Source organism: Equus caballus, chromosome 14 (assembly GCF_041296265.1).
Source record: "Equus caballus isolate H_3958 breed thoroughbred chromosome 14, TB-T2T, whole genome shotgun sequence".
Classification (NCBI taxonomy): Eukaryota; Metazoa; Chordata; class Mammalia; order Perissodactyla; family Equidae; genus Equus; species Equus caballus.
In genome coordinates, this window is record NC_091697.1 from 45902408 (window position 1) to 45922951 (window position 20544).

Below are 20544 nucleotides of genomic sequence, written 5' to 3' on the forward strand. Positions count from 1 at the left end.
GAGAGTGCTCATGTTATCTTATTCACAGCTAGATCCCTGGTACCTACTCCAGAATACAGTAGCAGCTAGCAGTAAGGACTTGTTAGATTAATGTATCAATAAAAAAATGAAGAAACAGTACATCTCCGACTCAAAGTGTTTACGATCAAACAGGAGAGAAAGGTGAAGAAAAAATCATTTACCATTCAACGTCACGAATGTAGTAATACAGACATTGCAAGGGACGACGGGAACCTCAGTTTTAACACTAATTCTGGTATGAGGGAAGACTCCCCAAAGGAGGTGATGGATAAATCTTAAAGGTTGAAAATTTGGGGCAGGGAAGGAACTTTCAGAAGAAACAAGGTGAGTAAAGGCAAAAGTTTCCACCTGCGATACAGGGAGTCATTCATTAGACTGTTGGCCGTAGGGGTGTAGGGTTCATGGGAAAGTTCTAATATCCTTGCTCACTGATACTCTCGATACTATCGATAAAGCAGCGAGGTCAGAATGATATCCTTATTCTTAGTGAACTCAAGAAGATCCTGACTGCTTACATTTAATTTTCTCTGTAAACATAGGCTATGCTAATAATCTCTTATAGAATAGACAGCAAATAAACAACAGTCACTTCTGAACTCCTCCCTTTTTTTCCTTTTTTGGAGGGAAATCTGGACAGTGCCCTATCTCTGAGATAGACATCTCCAGAAACCCTCAGAGTGTGCTGAAAGCTGGTCTGCAGTCATAGCAGCAAGTTCTTAGAACAAGCCTGAGTGATCTGAGTGTTTTGGAAACATCCAGAAATATGTGCTATGCATAACCATAGTTATTATCAATTGCATTAATAATAGCATTAGCTAATATTATTTACTATTTATTACATACCAGATACCTGTTAACTCTTTGCACCATGAACTTTGATCTTCAAAACAACCCAGTGAAGTGGGTACTGCTCTTATGTCATACAGATGAAGAAATTGCACAGAGAAATTAAGTAACTTGCCCAAGGTCACTCAGAAAACAAACGGTGAAGTATGAACTCAATCTAGGCAGTCTGTCTCCAGAGCCCACACTTTGCAGCTTCCTCCCATTATGCAGCGGTTTCTCCTGAAAATTTAATGCTGCTTTTGGAGCCAAGAGCCTCATACTGTGCTTTTTCAGACATCTCACAGAATTCAGAAGTCAAAGTTGGAAAGGTCCTGGGAGAGGGAGAAAGTCTGGTCACTATTAGTACTACTGGAGAAGATGCTCTTAGAACAACATCAGTATTTCCAAACAACATTATGCATACCACTGGTGATATGATAGATGACTTTGAATATGCATGGACAAACATTTTCATTTTAATAGCTATGTATATTTAAAATATGTTTTAGATGGATATTATCCTAATGTGCATGTATGCTAATAAGATAATTATTGTAATCATCTTTTTAATTTTGAGAGATATCAAAAAATATAAATAGGCAAATAATATTATAGTAATAACTTATACAGCCGTGATTCAAGGCAGAAGTTATTTTATTTATTTACCGACTTATTCATTCAACAAATATTTATTGAGCACCTCATATGGGTCAGCACTGTTCACAAATACAGAGACAAACAAACAAAAATCTCTGCCCTTTCATAGCTTACATTCTAGTGGGGAGAAACAAATTAAAAAAAAAATTGTAAAGTGCAGGGGCCGCCCTGTGGCGGAGTGGTTAAGTTCGAGCGCTCCACTTCAGCAGCCCAGGATTTCACAGGTTCGGACCCTGGGCACAGACATGGCACTGCTCATCAAGCCATGCTGAGGCGGCGTCCCACATAGCACAACCAGAGGCACTCACAACTAGAATATACAACTATGTACTGGGGGGCTTTGGGGAGAAGAAGAGAAAAAAAAATTTAAAAATTATAAAAAAAAATTTTAAGTGCAAATAAATAATACAGTATATTAGAAGACAATACATACTATGGAAAAATAGAGATAGTAAGAGAGGGGATGGCAATGGAGAGAAGGAATGAAATTATAAAATTAAAAATTATTCCAAATAAAGTTGAAGTATCTGTTATACTGAAAAATGTATGATTTTGCTTTAAGTTCCTTTCTCTGAGGATACTCTCCTTACCATACCAACTTTCATTTATGTTCTGCTGAAGCCAGAGACAAATTTCATTTTAAAGGAAACAAATAACCAATAATTAAAGTAAACAAAAATAAATACTACATAAGTAAAGTAAATATCTAAAGAAAACTATTATTAAATAATGATAACAATGCTGCATGGTAAAAGCAAAATATGGGACAGTAGTATTTGAATGGTTAAATTGGGGAATTGTTCAAATAGGGAACACCAGACAACTTTCTCTCCCCCAATTGATTCTGCTTGTGTTGATGGGAGGAGAGAAAACTAGAATCACTCACCCCAACCAAGTCAGCTCTTGATGCTAAAGATGAAATGCTCCCTCACAAGGCCAGTGGGAAGGATTCCGTCACCTAAACGTGTCTGAGCTTCTACAACCTGCAGCTTTCTTCTGCTTGCTTACGTACCGCCTCTGTGGAGACAGCCGAAGATGAAATATGGAGAAGAATACAAAAAGAAGCGAGATCATCACACCTATTCCTTTATGTTACCTGACTACATTTAGGCGAAGCTGATGTGGAAGTGTGTGCAGACTGTGTGACGGTTCAGGGAGGCAGGGGCCGTTATCCATACAGAGCAGGATGCAGGCTTTCCCTTGGAGAGGACCAGGAGGCCATGCCAAGGCTGCGGATGAGCTGCGACCCTTTCCTCACCCACCTAATTACCTTCAAGTGAGTTTTGTTAGAGTAAGGCCCTGGCATCAAGCGTGAGCCTACGCAGGAAAAAGTCCTCTTACATTTTAATATTAATTACTTAAGAATGAGTTACAAATAATTATAGATAACATTTATTGAACACTTACTATATGCTAGACATCATTCTATTTCATTCTCACAATGACCCTATGAGGTTCTATGATTATTTCCAAAAACATAGGTTCAGGGAAGTTAATTCTGTGTCCCAAATCATATCTATAGTAAATAACGGCCCCAGAAATCGACCCCAGGCTGTCTGACTCTGAAACTTGTACTAATCCCATTTGAATCTATAAATAACCCTATGGGTTAACAATGGAGTATCTCCATTCCACGGAGGAGCGGCAGAAAACTGTAATGGTTAGGAGAGCAAATGTTAGTGTTAGAAGAGTCAGACTTTCCATTCTGGCTCTGCCATTTATTAGCTGTGTGAATCTGGGAAATTTCTCTAACTCCTTTAAGACTTACAACATCATCAACGGTCACATTTTAGAGAACTTTTAACTCTCAGGGCATCCCTTTCTTCGCCATCATCATCTTCATCACAATTATTATGTAGTGTTTTCTTACCTTAATTTTTTCCCTTTTCTGAAATTGTTGTGCAATTCCCTTAATCCCTTGGATTGAGAAGCGGCTACAATGTACTCCTCCTCCTAATAGTAATAATAGTAAACAGCTATTGTATGCTTACTACATGCCAAGTGCTTTTAGTGCCTTATCTCATTCACTCTTTACAACTACTGCATGAGATAAATACTAGTGTCATCTATAATTTATAGTTAGAAATAGAATTTACCTAGGACTCAATACTACTGATTTCACTTCCTTTTTTCCTACCTACACTGGCTGGGAACTCCAAGAGCATCCATGAAAATGGCATAGAATTTCCCTCAGGAAATGGAACACTCCAGGAGTTTGACACTGAAAGGGTTTGGAACCATCCACCAACTGGTGCTACCGAGAATTGTGGTTGCTCAAGGAATTTCTGTTTCCTCTGTTTCCTCTGTTCCAACTTCCGTTTCCACAGGGGAGTACCAAATACCTCCAGGTCCTCTTCTAAGAGCAGGAGCTGGGAAAACAGTGAGACGAAGTGACTCACCTGAGAAGAACAGAGAGGAGTGCCAAGGAATAGAACAGACTTATTTCATTACACAGTCCAGCCACTCACCTTGCTTTTAACACCTTGAGTGGCATCGTGTTAAAGACGCCACAAAGGAGAAACAATCAAAATAATAATAATCTCCTATTATACGACATAATTTTCTCCACATTTGCCATTATTTTTTCTGATGGCAAATTTAATATTTTATTGGAAAACCGCAGAAAATGAGAAAAATAATTAAGCTATTTTATATGTTTCAGTCTAGATTTCAATTAAATTTAAATTAATCTCTTCCCTTGCCTGTACACCTTTGCCCCATTTTTAAAGACCTGAGCGCGCGGTAGGGGAGACCAAGAGCATCCCAGAAGGCAGCAGGACAAATTCACTCTCGTCCAGACCCTGCAGCTCCTTTCATCCATCTCCCCTCCCCCTTAGTCTGGTCGCCTACCATTGGTCATTACCATGACAACCAGCAGCTGCCGGGGCAGGCAGCCTCTACCGCAGCAGGGGTGGGGCCGTGGGGGAGGGGGCGGGAGAGGAGGAGCCAGAGGAGGTGTCTGCTGCAAGTTCCTGGCTGCTTCTGAGCTCACCCCATCCTCCGAGAGGGAGGAGGCCAAGTGGTGATGCTGCTGCTTCTGCCTCCTCGACTGCTGATACTCTAGTGGAGCTGGAAGGGTGGTTCCTATTCGCACCATCGCCAACCAGAGAGGGAGGGAAAAAAATCCCAGCAGCCGCTGCTGATGTTGGGTTCGGAGGCTGCATCCGACTCGGTCACAAGGAAAATGGATTCAGTTTGCATCTCTCCCTCCTTTCAACAGCTTCTCCGGGTCTCAGCACGGTAAGTAGGAGACGGCGGGGCTGTCTTCTTGGTTTAGCTGGCTATTAAATGACCTGTGTATACATTTATGGCCTGCACTTGAACAATGACTCCCTCAGAGCAGGACAGAAGATGTGGAGACAGAGATGGGGATGGAGGGAGAGGAAGGTTGCCAGGGAGAGAAGTAAGAAGGCATCTGCTTGTGTTAAAAAAAAAAGAAATGGTGTTCTGATTTTATCTTGAACTGGCTCAGAATGCAGACTGAGCCACTTGCTTTTCCTTACAAGCTTGGCAACAGAACTGGGTGGAAAAAGAGCTAACAAGAAATGGGTGTTATTGAAAGGAATCATTTCATTTGCAGCGCTCACATATAGGGTTGGGCCTTCCTCAAAAACACATTTGGTGCCTCATAAGCTTTCCGGCCTGATTATAAGGTGGTTTTGCTTATTTCCTTCATTGCTAAGAAAAGGTTGCCCCAGAATTTTGCGTTCTGTTTTCATATTCTAATATACTCTTGTTGAGATACCATTTGCAAGATACAGAGTTTCATTTTTAGTGCATAGATTTGATTGTGAACATATAAATGTATACCTATGGATAAGCATATCATATACACACGTTGCTTAGCACTTATAATGCATTTATGAAACGTATCTATATGCAGAATGTGCTTTGCAATCATTTTTATGGGTTATAAATGCCCTTGCATGCTTGGAGGTAATTGCATATTTTTGAAACTATGCTTCTGGTTTGTATTACTATTCATTGGCTTCATTTGGACTAATGTGAGATTTATTCTTGTTATTGTCCCTTAGTTTCGTTGTGACCAATTAGGACAGATGCGTGTCATTTAATCTGTATCATAGCCCTAGATGTGAATTCATAGCCTGCCTCTTTTCTTTATTTTTGATTGGGTTTGTGGGGGGTGATTTGAGAGCCCTGAATTTACACTGATGGGAAAGGGAGGTGGCTTGTGGTATTTTTTGTGCCCAGCATCTTGCCAAATGGATGTTGAAACAAATCAGTTTTCTTGACATTCTACCCCAACCCTTTCATGTTTGGACCTTGTGTCCCAGGAAGCACAGACGAGCTGGCAGGTGAAATGCGTTCATTTTATTTAATAGTGCTGATGTTTGCTGTTCATTCCTTCAGTACCCAGGCACCATTTTACAGTCCTCTCAAATGTTGTATTAGGGGTCTACTTCTTTAGGTGGTTAAGTAGGAAAGTGGGATTGTTTTGAAAATCTAGGTGTTCCCAAGTACCCTAGCCATTTCCAAATTAGCCTCCTTATACAATGAAATGGAGCAAGAGAGTGAGCAAAGCTTAGAACAAGAATGTGTGTGGCTTGTAGCTGAAATGAGGAGCTATTGTAGTTTGCAAATGCTTACTGGGGCTGCCTGACCTTTTATTATGTCAAGGCTTTAAGGCAGCTCAGGAGACTAAAGATGCCTGAGATGAGTAGGGTACAGGGCTCCATTACCACCCAGGATAATGGATTTCATTGAATTAAAGCCAGAAAAATCCCTGCATGTAAAAGTGTGTTAGGAACATTATATTCATCACATGGACCAGCTTTATCCATCTATCTCTTCTCTAACAATATCATTGTCAGTGCAAATAGGTTTTACGATGTAAAATAACAGTATTTTTTGTTTTAAGCTTGCATTTTATTTTACACACTGCCCCCTTCATTTAAAATTTTTGCATGCATTTCAATCAGATTTATAGTTTAATTTCTCTGAGAATAAATGGCTTGTTTAGTTTATATATGGGAAAGCTTTTCAGCGACTTAATGGGAAGAATGGATTTAATATGCTCATGGAATGTCGTATATTATACAGAGTCCCAACTCTGTAAAGTCATGCTTCCGTGTGCCTAATTATAACAACTACTTAAAGTAGAGCACAGAAAGAGGTACTGAGCTTGTATGTTATATCAAAATTTTGCTAACACACTGTGTCCTGAATCTTTTGATGATAACTTTTGACTTCCAAAAATTAAAATTTCAGATATATGTACAGTAAGCTTTGAAAATGAAGACGCACTGTAGTTGACACTGTTTCATGCAATGAAAACAGATATCTTGGGACTTTGTTTTATTTCCTTTGTGTTGAGTTTTCACTGGGATGTGGTTTTATAGGTGAAGTTGGTACAATTTTGAGCAGAGGCAAATCACTGTAGGCCATGGGCACAGAACTATCAGTAGCATGTTTCAGCTAAGTGGTTAGACTTTGATGGGAATACAGGTCTAGTTTTTGATCCCACAGCTTGAGACAATTATATGGCCTTTGCTGAGAGGCTGCAGAAAAGTGAAGTGTGTTTAAAGGACTACAAGTTGAACTCTCCAAGAAAAGATAAGCAAACTAGGATTATTTCATTTGGAGAAGAGAAAACTGAGAGATGATAATCGTTTGCTTCAGAAGAGCTGAAGGTTTTTACATGTTGGAACCTAAAATATGGTCAACAGGCTTCACCTTTTTTAGGAAGAATGAAGATTAGAAATACGAAACGTGGAACTTCCTGATAGCAAATTTGAGTTGTCAACTGGGTAAACAGACCAGGCAGTGCATTCTTCTTTTATCAAAACCTCCAAAAGTATGACCTAGACATGCATTTATTTGGGATGGACTAGATTCTTTCTCAAGAACTTCTCTAGCTTTTTCTAGAGTAAATTGTCTGTTTAAGAATGTGATTTAGTTGTTTAACATCAGGTTCTTCTAACCCTATAACAGTAAGACTCCATTTTGTAATGGGCCTCTAAATTACAGAATGTGGATAATTTTAAAGAAATCAATTGACCATCTGCTTGGAGAAATTTATATGTCATCTTGTCAGGATGTGGAGTACTGAACACAGGCCTCTTCATAAGAGTCCTTTCTCAGCAACTATATGGAATGTGATGCCTACTAGCCATATTAAAATTATTCCTTTTTGTATGGCTAATTTTGAAAAGTGAAATGGAGTTTAGTGGAGTCCAGATACAAAGTAATTCAAGAGTCATCAAGGTGATGTAAGAAAAAGCAAAATGTATGAAAGATACATACAATGTATCTTTAAGCCTGTTTCCACTGGTTTAAAATAATTGTTTATTTTAAATATGCTGTTTAACAAGAAACATTTTATTAATTACTTTTTTCTCAAACACTAACTTGAAAATGTCATTCTTGTTGGAATATTAAATATTTGGACTGGTGTTTACACTTTAGTAAAACTTGTTTAATTGGAGTAAAATACCCATTGTCTAATTTCTCACTTTGTGATGGGATATTTCTTAGTTCTTCAAGTGACTTCAGAAAATATTTCAATTTTATGTACATGCTTCATCCACCAGGATGACTTAGAAAATATCTGGAGGGTTAAAACTGTTTTCTGCATTTCTCATAGGTTCATAGAAAGATTAGTGCTTTGTTTTCCATGGTTGGAGCCTAAAAGAAAACCAGATTTGTGATGGAAGTTTCAACATAAATAACTCAACAGTTGGTTTTCACTGAAATAAATAAACTAGATTTATACTTGAGTATTACTCTGAGAGGTCATTTGCAATTCCCCCTGATTGCACATCCCAACTATATTATTTTACCAAGTGAAAACGTGTTTTCAAACTAGATGAATTAATCAATTGGAAAACAACTGTTTGTAGAGCTCTTGTAGGACTAGCACAATTTGCATATGCAAGCAACATAAAATTTCCGTGGGGAGTATAAGATATACACACATGAGATCGTTAATGATGAAAACAATATAGTTGTAATTAGTACCATCATTTACACCTTAAATTAATATAATCTTTTGTAGTTTTTAAAGTCATTTTACATTCTTTATGTTTCATCTTATATTCCCCCAAATTCTATCATGCCAGTAAAGCTATTGTTATCATAATTATTTTAAATAAGTGGAAACAGGCTTAGAGAGGTTAGACTTATCCAAGTTTAAGTTTAGTAAATGATCCAACCAGGCCTGGATTCTGAATCTCATGAGCCCAAATCTGCCATATTAGAAAATTTAACAAATTATCTTGCTGATTTGAATTTTAAAATATCAAATATAGTAAATCTGTGTTGAATATGGCTCATTTTTATTTGAATTTTTGTCGACTGTTTTGTATGCCATGATTTGCTCTTTAGTCATAGTGAATTGCCAAATAGACTAAGTGTATGCTTTGGATATCAGCCAAAAAAAAAATGGTGCACACAAAAACTATTTTGGAAAAGATCTGGGATTCTTGATATTTCAGAAAAGCATAGAAGCATTTGCCTGGGGAAAAATCCAAACTTTGTTGGACTGATTTGTGCTTATTTTATGGCTAAGTATTATTTTTATTTTTAATGACATGCAGGTTGGGAGCTATCATAATTTTTTCTATGCTTAGGACCAAATTAAGATTCCTATAGGTCCTGTACCTTGAAAAAAACTTAGCCATACCTCCTACCTCTGTGTCCTAAGCATCTCTCCACCTAAGCATTCTTACAAATAAAAATGATATTAAATCATAAATAAGTGTATCAGTTCAACAACTATCTGATATTTCCCCTGGACAGATACTCTTACACTTTTCTGAACTATCAGTGTCAAATACTTTTCTTCAAAATATTCTAATTTTTGGGTGTCTCCCTTTCTTTGCTAAAGCCCGGGCACATACTTTATCTGACTGGTAGTTCAGTGTTGGCCAAACAGCAAATCATGCCATGTGAATTATCATTCTACATTTAGGAAGTGTCTTTTGTAATTAGCTATCTTGCAGTACAAGTGAGACCTGTCACACTAAAGACATTCTGCTTTAAATCAATATTCACGAATGCAATTAAATTTTATCTTTTAAAGGCTTTTTTCACATTTAAAAAATACATCCTCCCTGTGAGGAAAAAAAAGAATAATACAGAAATGTATACAAAGAAAATCACCCATAAGCTGACCAATGAGAAATAATTACTCTTAGCATTTTGGAATATTTCCTTCTAGGTTTTTTTCTATATGCCGATGTAAACACACTCTGACATACGCTTTCATAAATGCAACCATATTCTACGCATTGTTTTGTAGTTCTTTTACTATATATAAGGTGGCCATCTTTGCAGGTAAATGAACTATGTCTTCATTAAACTTTTAGTCTCCGTGTGCATTTTTCTTGATGATTCAAGTCATTTTTGCCCCACCTGGGGGTCTGTACACTTTGCTTTTAAATACTCTCGTGACGCAGGTGGATTCTGCTTGATTTACAGCAGCTGTGAGTCAAGCATTATTTTCAGGAAATATGAGATCTTTTACCCCAACCTGCCACAGCGTTTCACAATGGGTGTTGAATTAACCTCGGTCATCTCTTGTCTGCTGATAATGAATGAGATTGAAGCCCAAATCAGTGAAATCCCTGTTTGAATCACTAGGAGTTTCACCAGGTGCATGCGTAAGCAGCACTTAAAAAACAAATACAAATCTGTTTCAGATTCTTATTATTTTTCCTTAGTATTAGTGGCATCCACAGTCCTCACCTCTGTGACCAACTCAAATCCTTTATGGAAACATTTTTAAACAACGTGACTTCTCAGACTAAACTAAGATATATTTTTGGCATCTGTGTATTCCTTAAACCTGTATATAGTTTTAAAATGAAAGACCAATCATCTGACTCTTCCTTTTTTTAAAAAATAAATGGTTGGATTCTTTGTATCCTCTAAGTTTGAGCTTTAACTATAACTCCATGAAGAGATTTTCTTAAGTACACCCCCACTATTACTCTCTGCACCCTGTGTGTTTCCTTCATAGCATTTATCGAAGTTGCAATTATAGAGCTATTTATTTGCTTACTTGGTTGTCCCTACCCTTCACTAGATCGTAAACTCTATGAGGGCAGAAAATGAACCTGTTAATTAATAACAAATGCCTTGGCACAGCATATATGCTCAGTAAATACTGGTTGACTGACTGAATGGATGGATGGTCTCCTGAAGGACCTCTGGTCTAAGACCATAGAAGAGCTTTCCACTAGTAGTTCTTTAGACTGTAATTCTCATCCTTTTGTTTTGGCTGTAAAAACAAAATGGATTATATTCGTACATGTGATATTCTCAGGATTTTTGTATTTTGATAAAAGAAAAGCAAATTCTTAAAGGTAACAAATCACAACATTTAAAAATCCATCATTAAAAATCGTTCACTACATGCTATGACATAAACAAGAAAAGCTGTGAACATTTCTGTGGCTCCTTTTATTCCCTTTAAAAAGTGTATTGCAAGTCAGAAATAGTGAAACCATTAAGGGAATATCTTTGAATTCACTGTAATTTGTTAAAACAAATTAGTAATTTAATTATTGTTAGCATCAAATTACGTGGTACACACTCATAGCTATCTTACCGGTCTAGAAATCCATTCTTCCTAAATTCACTAATTGTAAACAAATCATTCCTTAATATCTATATCCAAAAATTAAGCTGAAACAAGAATGGAGGCAATAACCTTACTCAAAAGATAAATTAAGGCAGCATCTTGCTTTCATGAAAGTTTTCCAATGAAATATAGAAAGAGTGACTAGGAAGAGAGGCATATCCAGGGCAAATACAGAGAAATATCTTCAAACCTTTGGGAACAGCCATTGTTCTAGGTGCCTAACTTGCTGATACACTGAAACTTAAGTATGAGGAAAAAGTTTTATTCCCTTTCTTTGTTTGACATCTAAATCAAGATCATTTACTGCAATACTTGAAATTCCGGAGTCCAGCTGCTAAATGCACATAGAAAATGTACATAGAAAACCAAATCTGACTAAGTTTAGTTGACACTATCTGGTCAGAAAACAATTCATGGGTTTTATTTTCAAGAAGGAAATTTTGCTGAGATCATTATGACTCTAAAAAGTCTAGTGAGCATGTGCTTGAGAAGAGAGGGTGATATTTTCATCATGCCTTCTGTTCCGAACTGGAAATGTTCCCCTGGAAAATGCTACCCAGTATATCCACAAGGAAAATGTAAACCAAGCAAATGTTTCTCACCCACATTCCTTATCTGGCTCTTTCTTGTGCAGCATTTTGCAGAGAGAGGTACCTTCCGAAAACAAGCTGAGTCCTCACTCTATAGTCATTACTGATCCATATTTAAGGCCCGCACACTATTCATAGATCCAATATACCTAATTTGAATATATTTTACAAAACAAAAATTGTTTTGCTAAATATAAGAACACTGATGAAAACAACTAGACAGAATATTTTAAATGAATGCCATTCTGTAAAATCTAGGATATTGTGTTAGCCTACCAACAAACCATTAAAAGAATAGCAAGACAATCAACAGGGGTTGGCCCAGTGGCATAGTGGTTAAGTTCGTGCACTCTACTTCTGTGGCCGAGGACTTGCAGGTTCAGATCCCCGGCACAGACCTAGCACTGCTCTTCAAGCCATGCTGTGGCGGCATCCCACATAAAATAGAGGAAGATTGGCAACAGATGTTAGCTCAGGGCCAATCTTCCTTGCAAAAAGAAAATTAAGTGATATAAATAAATAAAAGAATAGCAAGGCAATAAAAAACTAGTTTTTATATAACAATAACCAATCTGGAGAGTTTATATTAAAAATCAACACTCTGAATTCACATGAAAATTCACAAGATAGTAATTCTGCTAAGTGGCACTGACAAGACAGGGAGAGGGACTTAGGTGTTTTGAAGATGTATGCTATAGATCCCCAAATATCTTTTTAATGAATTTCCTAGATAATTCAGATTATGAAAATGGGTACTCTGGAATTATTGGGGTTTCTCCACTGTCTGCTCCATTCTGGTTACCTAGACCCAGAGGAAGGAATTACTCCTACTCCACTGGCTCGTCTGTCTCCTGCGTCTCTTAAGGAGAAATTTAAGCAGTAGTTAATTAACCATAAAATGGATTTTGGTTTTTAGAGAATATTTGATTTTTTGCTGTATTAAGGAAAACATTTGAATTATGACTTACTTTTATTTTTAAAACACTTCATTTAGTAAAGGCATCTACAAAATTTAGATTTTTATAGTATTTTGAGCCAGATACCTAAAACATCAGCAATCATTAAAAATAAACCCTACCTTTTTAAAAATAAAGTAACAAGGACCCCCATACCCTTAGTTAATTTTACATAGCAGGAACACTTTAGCTATCTTGCTCTCTTCTTAGCTAAATTGTCCACATTTTAGGCTCCACAGGAGGCAGTGCTAGGCTCTGAAACAAGAGAAAGGAAATATCAGCCTGCAACCAGGGAAATTGATTCTTCCACCACTGGGCGACCTTTGGATTTTTATCCTCTATAGATTTAAAAGAGCCCAGTCTCTAAATGCATGCTTAAACATGCCTGATTTGTCCTGATGCTCTTATTGGGACGGTTTTGACTACATAGATTGTCCCGTCTCTTTTAACTGAGGTATATGAGTTTATATTTTTCTCCTTTCACTCTGTTTACAGTTTTTGAAATCCAACCCAAATGGCTTGGTCAAGGCCCCTGGAAGGTAGTAAAGAGACAGGATTAATATTTCTAATCAGTCACTAGTCATTTGCTTACTGAACTTTCACTAACAGTTTGTGTGCTTTGAAAACATTAACTGTCTAAATTTGTTTTGTATAATCCTCTTGCTTTGAAACATTGATCTTTGGCTGTATAGTCAACTGTAATCTAAGCAGAACTGACCCACTCTCTGTCCACGTGGTGCTATCACTGACCACATTCTTTACGTCCTCAAATATTGTTTGCCTAATGAAAGGATCTTTATGACAGAGAGTAGCTGATGAAATAGTGGAAAAACACTTTGTTCAGGAGACAGTCATTTTTCAAAGAAGCACTCTCCCTTGAGTCCATCTGAACAATGTTTCAAACTTGCTGCTAATGCATTGCTATTCTTTAGAAGAATTGCCGACATCCATAGTTGCAAAGTTTCTGTATAATTCAAGTAAAGTAATTTATTCCCACGACAAATGGGATAGTCCAGACCCTCCTAAAAACGAGGGTATCTGACATGCTCTGAATATAACAAGTATAAAAGGAAGAAAACAGAATGACTGACTTTTTCAAAGTTATCCAGAAAAAGAGCTAAATTCTTTGAGCACCTATTATGTGTCTATTATACTGTTTTCATCCATGTCCATTTTTGCAATTCTCACAACAGAGGCATTATTCTTCCCACTTTGCAAGAGGGCAGTTAAGTTTAGATAGGTTAAATTTCTTAGGCAAAGCCATTCAGTTAGTGACTTTAGAGCTGAGACTGAAGTAAAGTCTAGTTTTATAGCTCAGTGGTTAAAAACTGGAGCCTTGTGGCCTGGACCCAGCTCGGGGAAGTGTTTGTAAATATGTGTAAAGTGTTTGTAAATAACAGTATATGTTTCCAGCACGGTATTTTTAAAACTACGCTTTCATCCAAAATTTTATAATTTTGACATTTCAAAAAATATCTGAGTATCTGCTTTCTCTTAGAAAATAAGAAAATATGGCATCACTAGGCTCATCTCCTCACGGCAAACACATCTGGAGTTGAATAATGGGTATTCCTCTGGGTGGGTATTGTGCTCGACGGCACGTGCTGCCTTGACCTCCAAGCCCTCTGCGCCCCCCAACTGATTTGCATTGACTCTTTGGCCCTTGAGGCAGTTGGAGTTTTGACCTCTGCTTAGCCCGTTTTCATCCACTGCACCATGTTGTTTCCCAGTTAAGCATGGTTTTTGTTCTTCAGGGAAACATTCAGGTTTTATTAATAGAGAAGCCAAAATGAATGTCAAGAATAACCCAGCAGATGAGCATTTGATAAAAATGAACTATCTGTGTGAAATGTAATGCTATTGATCTGGTTTTTGGGCAATCACAATGACATTTCAACAGGGTAATTTGCAACTTTAAGTGTTTCCTCTTGTGCCCAATCAATTATTCATTTTATCTCTTCATAATTAGTAAGCTAAGGCATTTTTCCACAATTAATATGTATTTAATACTTTATTTTACAAGTTACAAAGAACTTTGGATATTTTGATTAAATTCTCCCAAATATACAGGTACAGAAGAGATTATATATTATGGTATATTGTATTCTATTACATTATGTTATGTTACATTATTTATAATCATCCTCAGGGTAAAGTTTAGAGTGTCTCCCTGTGTTCAACATCACCTAAACACTAAGTGATAGGTCTAGGACTTCAAACTAGATTTCTTTACTTCAGAATTTTTTTGTTCTAGAAGATGCTGCCCCAAACAACCAGAGGATCCATCAGTGATGTGAATCAGGGCCAAAGAATTATGATGTGATCTGACTTGGCCTGTAAGTCCTAACTCAGGAACTAACGTAACCTAGGTCTTCCAGTTATCCCCATCGAGCCCTCTCTTTCACATCCAATCAATGGGTTTGTGTCTGTATATGGAAACAACTAAATAAACCAAGAGCTTGGAGTTGGGGGGTATGTGTATCGTTGTCATCATTGCTAACACCACAAAAGCTTAATTGAAGGTCTTCAAAATAGAAAGTATTCATAGACTCTGGTTATTAGCCCTGGTTCCTGTCCAAAAGGAACTTATGTTTTTAAAAGGGGAAAGGGCCACATTTAAATAGAATATTAACACATGTAACACTTACATGGAATACATAAAGAGCGCCACAGTTCCTAGCAGAAGTCTTTGTTTTGGGAAAGTAACCACTATGGCTTCTAGCTAATGGACCTAAACTATTAATGCACCTGTTGACAAGGATGGTTTTGAATCAGTATTCAGTCCTACCTTTCTCCTCCTAAGATATATCTTTCATTTGATAAGTCAAATATAATAATATTTACATTAACAGAGACTATTGAGGCATATCACTCTACCTCTGGACCAAATTCAGGTTTAAAAAATATCTAAGAAATTTCTTTCAAAACATATATTTGACATTAATATTCATTGTTGTTGTTGTTCATTAAGTTGCTGTGTTGGTTCTCGTTTGTTTTGCTACCCTGCCTAGATATCGATCAGGTGTTGCACTAAAGTCATTGCTTACCTTACACCAACACACTTTGAAAAAGGTAATAATATCGCTTTATGCGTAACTAAACTAAGGTTGATTGAGATAAGGCAATTTAACACTTACTCAAGATTATCTAACTAATAGCTGATGGAACTAGATTCTGAACTCACGTCTTAACTGATAAGCTAACCCACTTCCCTCTTAGGATGAAAACTTGATTGTGCTCCTGAAAATTAAAGTAAATGAACAGAAAGGCAAATGTATTTTCAATGCTATAATTATTGTTAAAGATTAATCAAGACCCAATTCTTTCTAAGTGAAGAATGGTAACACTCTGCTAAAATTTATATTCAAGAACAAAGTCCACGTAACCACAGCTTCCTCAGTGAAGAAAGAAAATAAAGGGTTGAATGAGTCCCAGTCCTCAAATAGACGATTTGGAGATTTTGTGTTTCAATAACTATTAGAAGATCATGCGTGAGTAATGTGTATTTGTGCAATGTAGTCGGGATTCTCTTTCTAAAACAAAATTTTAAATAGGGCTTAAGTACATTTTAATAAAAGAATATTACCTAGTTTTCTTTCCTACTTTTTCCAAGTGATGAAAAAGCAAGAAAACATTTTCTGCTGTGTTTTTGACAATTCTGTAAACTATGAACATTTTCTTTTTCTCTAAAGAGATTGAGACAGCAGTTTTACAGGAATTTCATTTCTAGAAGAAATCCTCAGCTGCAGAATAGACTGAGTGGTGCAAATCCTAGAACTAAGTGCTATGAGCAATATCGTTTCTGTGCACTTATAGTTTCCATGGTGCTCAGTTTATGCAAGTTAAGACTTTTTTGTTTCAACTTTTTGCTTAGAGTGAATAGCAGGAGTTTTGATAAGAATAAGTTTGGGTGAGAAAAGATTGAAACCTTGATTTATCTGTCTCTATATATAGATCAGGTATATATGATAAATTAATTCTGACTTATCCCAACTGTAGAATACAATGAGGCCCTTTACACAGTATGTTGTAGAAAAAGGTTCAGTGATATAGGAAAATATGCAAGATATTTCCGTTAATTTAATAAAAAGAGGTCAAAAAGCAAAAGATGGAATTTAATCCCAATTTGTGAAAAGGGAAAAAAGTTACACAAACATATATACATTTTTTAAAAAGGATCAAAATAGTGTAAATCAAAATATTAACAGGAATTAATTCTGGGTGGTAAGTTTACAAGAAATTTCTTCATTGACTTTTTTATGTTTTCCAAATTCATTAAAATGCATTTTACTTATTTCATTAGCAAAATATGATAAATATTTTTAAATTTGGTTTTGTCATCAAAATTTCTAAATCATCCACAAACCCAAAGCTTTAACTATCCAGAGTGACTCTGCAGGGTTTTCTGGAAGATGGAAGTTTTGCTCTCTCTGGGTTGGAGAGTCCAAACTAATTCCCATAGATGACCACAGTGTCCGTGATGAGCCATAGAGACAAGGGAAAGGCTAGGAAGATGGGATCAAAGTTCTCTACACAAAATACCCTTGGGGTGTCCTAAAGTTTTCAGAAAAAGATCCTGTCACAAAATACTTTGAAAACTCAATGATGTAATTGATATTCTGTGTGCCCAAATAGCTAATTTCCTTAAAAACTAAAAGTTTTGATTTTTGCATGAATATTTATCTTATTTTTGTCTACCTCCAGTGGTTTTAGGTCACAATAGTTATTAGACTCAGTGGCAATAAGATAAAACTCCAAGCTTAACTCCACGTGACTCAGTAATAATTCATTGTACTGAAAACCTTAAACAAGTGTTATTAAATGAGAGGACAGAAATTCTTTAAAATTCTGACCATTTTCCCTTCAGGAGGTAGGCACAGTTTATCCTCAACATGAAGAACCTTCTTACTCTTTTGCTGCTCTCTCTGTAGTTTAGATGAAATGAAATCTTTCTATTCTTGGGCCTAATAATAACGATGCTGGTGGTGGTGATGATGCTGGTAGTGATGATGATGATGACAGTTGACACTTTGAGGGTGGGGTCTGGAGTTGCCCAGCTCCAGGGAGGACTATGTGAATGACACCTCCCAGGGTTGTGCAGTGGAACAGTACTGAATTAACACCTGCTGTGCCAGGTGAAGTTCTGAACACTTTACAAGCATAACACTTTTGAGGTAAGTACTATTGTACCCCCTTACCCCTTTAGTTGAGAAAACTAAGAGAAATATTCAAACAGCCAACAAATGGTTTACTGAATGGTTCCTAAGTGTTTTTCTTTATACTAGGTAGATGGGATAAAGATCAGGGCTCTCTTCTCAAAAGGCTTATTGAGTAGCAAAGGAGGCAGGTCCATAAACAGGGAGTTCACAGTAAAACATGGCAGATATTGCAGTGGTACGGCTTTAGCATTCAGACACCAAAGGACATGGCCTCAAAAAAAATTGAAAACCTTAACATTTGCCATCAAGATATAGAGTCTTATTTAAGCTGAATTTTATTTGTTCTTTACTGAAGAAATAAAAACAGAATGTGAATGATCTATTAGTATTTCCTATTGCTGTATACTACACATTGTAATACTGTACATTAGATCATATATTTTAATAGTATCTGACCAAACCTATCTCAATTGATGAATCTTAAGATAACTCAAATAGCTTATTTCTTTTGTGAATTACTAAGTTTTTTTTTTTTTTCTTTATGACATCACTTGGTGAACTTGTTCAGTTAGAAACCAGGGATCTATTTGAACATTTGGAATTAAAACAATACAAATGAGTATTCTTTAGATTTGTAGTCCTGATTTTCATACAAAGAAAAATTAAGTTTAAAAATAATTTTAACACCTGCGATGTGTTCTTCTAAGTTAGGTGTATGTGTGGAGGTGTAGAGAGAGGGGAACATACAGAGATGAAGATGCAATCCCAAAGGCACAGCAAGCAGGAAGCACTTAGGCACTGAAATTATGCCAAGAGACACCGAGGCCTTTATCATAAGGACATTTACAAATTGAGCATCAAGTGTGAAAATCTGTACAAGAAAGCTTGCTTAGGAACTTCAGTCAAGGAACATGAACAAAGAAAAACAGAATATTCACGAAGATTGAGTTTACTCACCTGAAAGTGGGAAGGGGGCGTTGTAGCTTGCCTGGCCTTAAAAAAGAATGTTACGGTGACACAAAATCAAGCCGCTAATGGCATCTTTTTTCAGAGAATAAAGAAAAATATGGATTTTAAAAGTAAAAGAAAACAAAACCACAGAGACAGTTCCGTTGGCTGCATGAACGGTTTGCTGTGCTCTGAGTTGAGCATTCTTGAAGCTTTCTCGTTTGGGAAGTATTAGAAACCAGACAAGAAGACTGAAGTAAGGACTGACTGTTGAATCCTGAAGAGGAAATTATGAATGGCTTTCTAAAACTTTTTCCTGTCTGAACCCTTCCTATTATGTGAATCTAATGAGGCCATGTGCACAGGAAATATTGGAAAACATGTTAGATACATTGATTCCAGTTACAGACAAGGGGCTCCTTCCTTATTTTTTTCTGTATTTAATAAAAGAAAATAGTAAAAGAATAAAAAGTGACCCATAAAGTGAGGAAAAATATAAATCCAGAGGGAAAATGGTCACTGAGTATTTTATGAGAGTATTGATCCTGATTCGCCTGCCTTCACTTCGGCGGTTTTCCTTCTTTGTGCTGTGATTATCAATACTGCAGCCTCTGTATGAAATAATCTGCAAACTCTCTCTGTAATCAATGCCACTAAGGCAGAGACTTGTAAAACCCTGGCAAATCTCTTAAACTCTTTACTTCCCTTTAAGTAAAAGGAAAGTCTTGGGCTAGATTATCTACAAGAAGGACTCTTCCAGCTGTAAAACTCTATGTTTATGCCTCTGTGGCTGTCCATCACATTTTCTGTCAGTCCTTTGTCCTCATAAACGCTTCCAAAGGTAATAAAGCAATATCAGCTTTTTGTCACTTTTCTCTTTCAGTGTGTACAAGTGTGTGTGTGTGTGTGTGATGTTGCCATTCAGTTTGGCAAACAGGTCATTAAATCCAGGCCATACATCTAAAAAGGCGTATAACGTGGTGTGCTGCGGGCTAATTAGTCAGTCCGGTGCATAAAGGGATTGGGTTTACTTTTTCTTGGCTTCAGCTCACTGAATCCATAATTGCTAATGTTCAGGCACAAGGTGAATGATTGATTGGCAGAGGTATTATTGAGAGGTTTTCCAGCTTATTTGAGGAGTTATATAGATTATATTTAAGTACTCTTTCCACTCAACAGTATGAATGTGTGGTAAGTAGACCCCCAAGGCGGGAGCATTCTCTGACCCATAAAAGGTTTGCCCTTGCACTTTCAGAAAGTCACTTTCTGGATTTCCCTTTTTAGAGGCCGTGTTGGAAGCCAGCTTGCCATATGTGTGATATTTTAATCAAAGTATGAATATAGCTGTGCTTGAAAGAAAAAAAATCAAATGAAAGTTCAGGATTATCTTTTTCATTCTCTCCCATTTCTCAGGCCATGTTTTGCTGTTCTAAAATAGAGGGTACCTTGAGTAGACAGCTCTTCTTTTCCCAGGGTCTTTGTCTTGCTACCAGGTTCACTTATCCTGACTGTCATTTTTTAGCGGGTGAACCAGTGCAACACAGTGCGAAAACACAAAACTGGGCTTCAGAAATCCTGAGCTTAATCTTTGTTCAGCTACCAACTAGCTGTATGATGTGAGCAGCCATCCTGTCCAGTCTTGGGTTTTGTTTTTTCAGATGTAAAAAGAAAGGTAAAAGATGTCATGTTCTTTCTTTTCTTATTGTTCCGCTTGAAAGGAAGGAAAAAAAGTAAAAGTATATAGAAAAGTTTTCTTAATTCCTTTGCCTTCGGATGCGTCGGCA

The 20544-nt window shown here is 36.8% G+C and overlaps 1 protein-coding gene and 1 long non-coding RNA gene across 3 annotated transcripts in view; one reads left to right on the forward strand and one right to left on the reverse strand.

The window, feature by feature from the left end:
- Nucleotides 1–870: 870 nt before the first annotated feature.
- Nucleotides 871–4311, reverse strand: LOC138917282 (uncharacterized). The gene is made up of 4 exons (XR_011425051.1): nucleotides 3972–4311; nucleotides 3641–3872; nucleotides 2390–2520; nucleotides 871–1178 (listed from the first exon to the last, which is right to left on the reverse strand). It is a non-coding gene; the product is annotated as an uncharacterized lncRNA (long non-coding RNA).
- An 84-nt stretch (nucleotides 4312–4395) lies between these two features.
- Nucleotides 4396–20544, forward strand: part of JAKMIP2 (janus kinase and microtubule interacting protein 2) — a 146406-nt gene continuing 130257 nt past the window's right edge. For both annotated transcript variants that reach the window (XM_005599322.4, XM_014730591.3), the window contains exon 1: nucleotides 4396–4743. The gene's annotated coding sequence lies outside the window, so the exon portion shown is untranslated. The remainder of the gene's footprint in view (nucleotides 4744–20544) is intronic.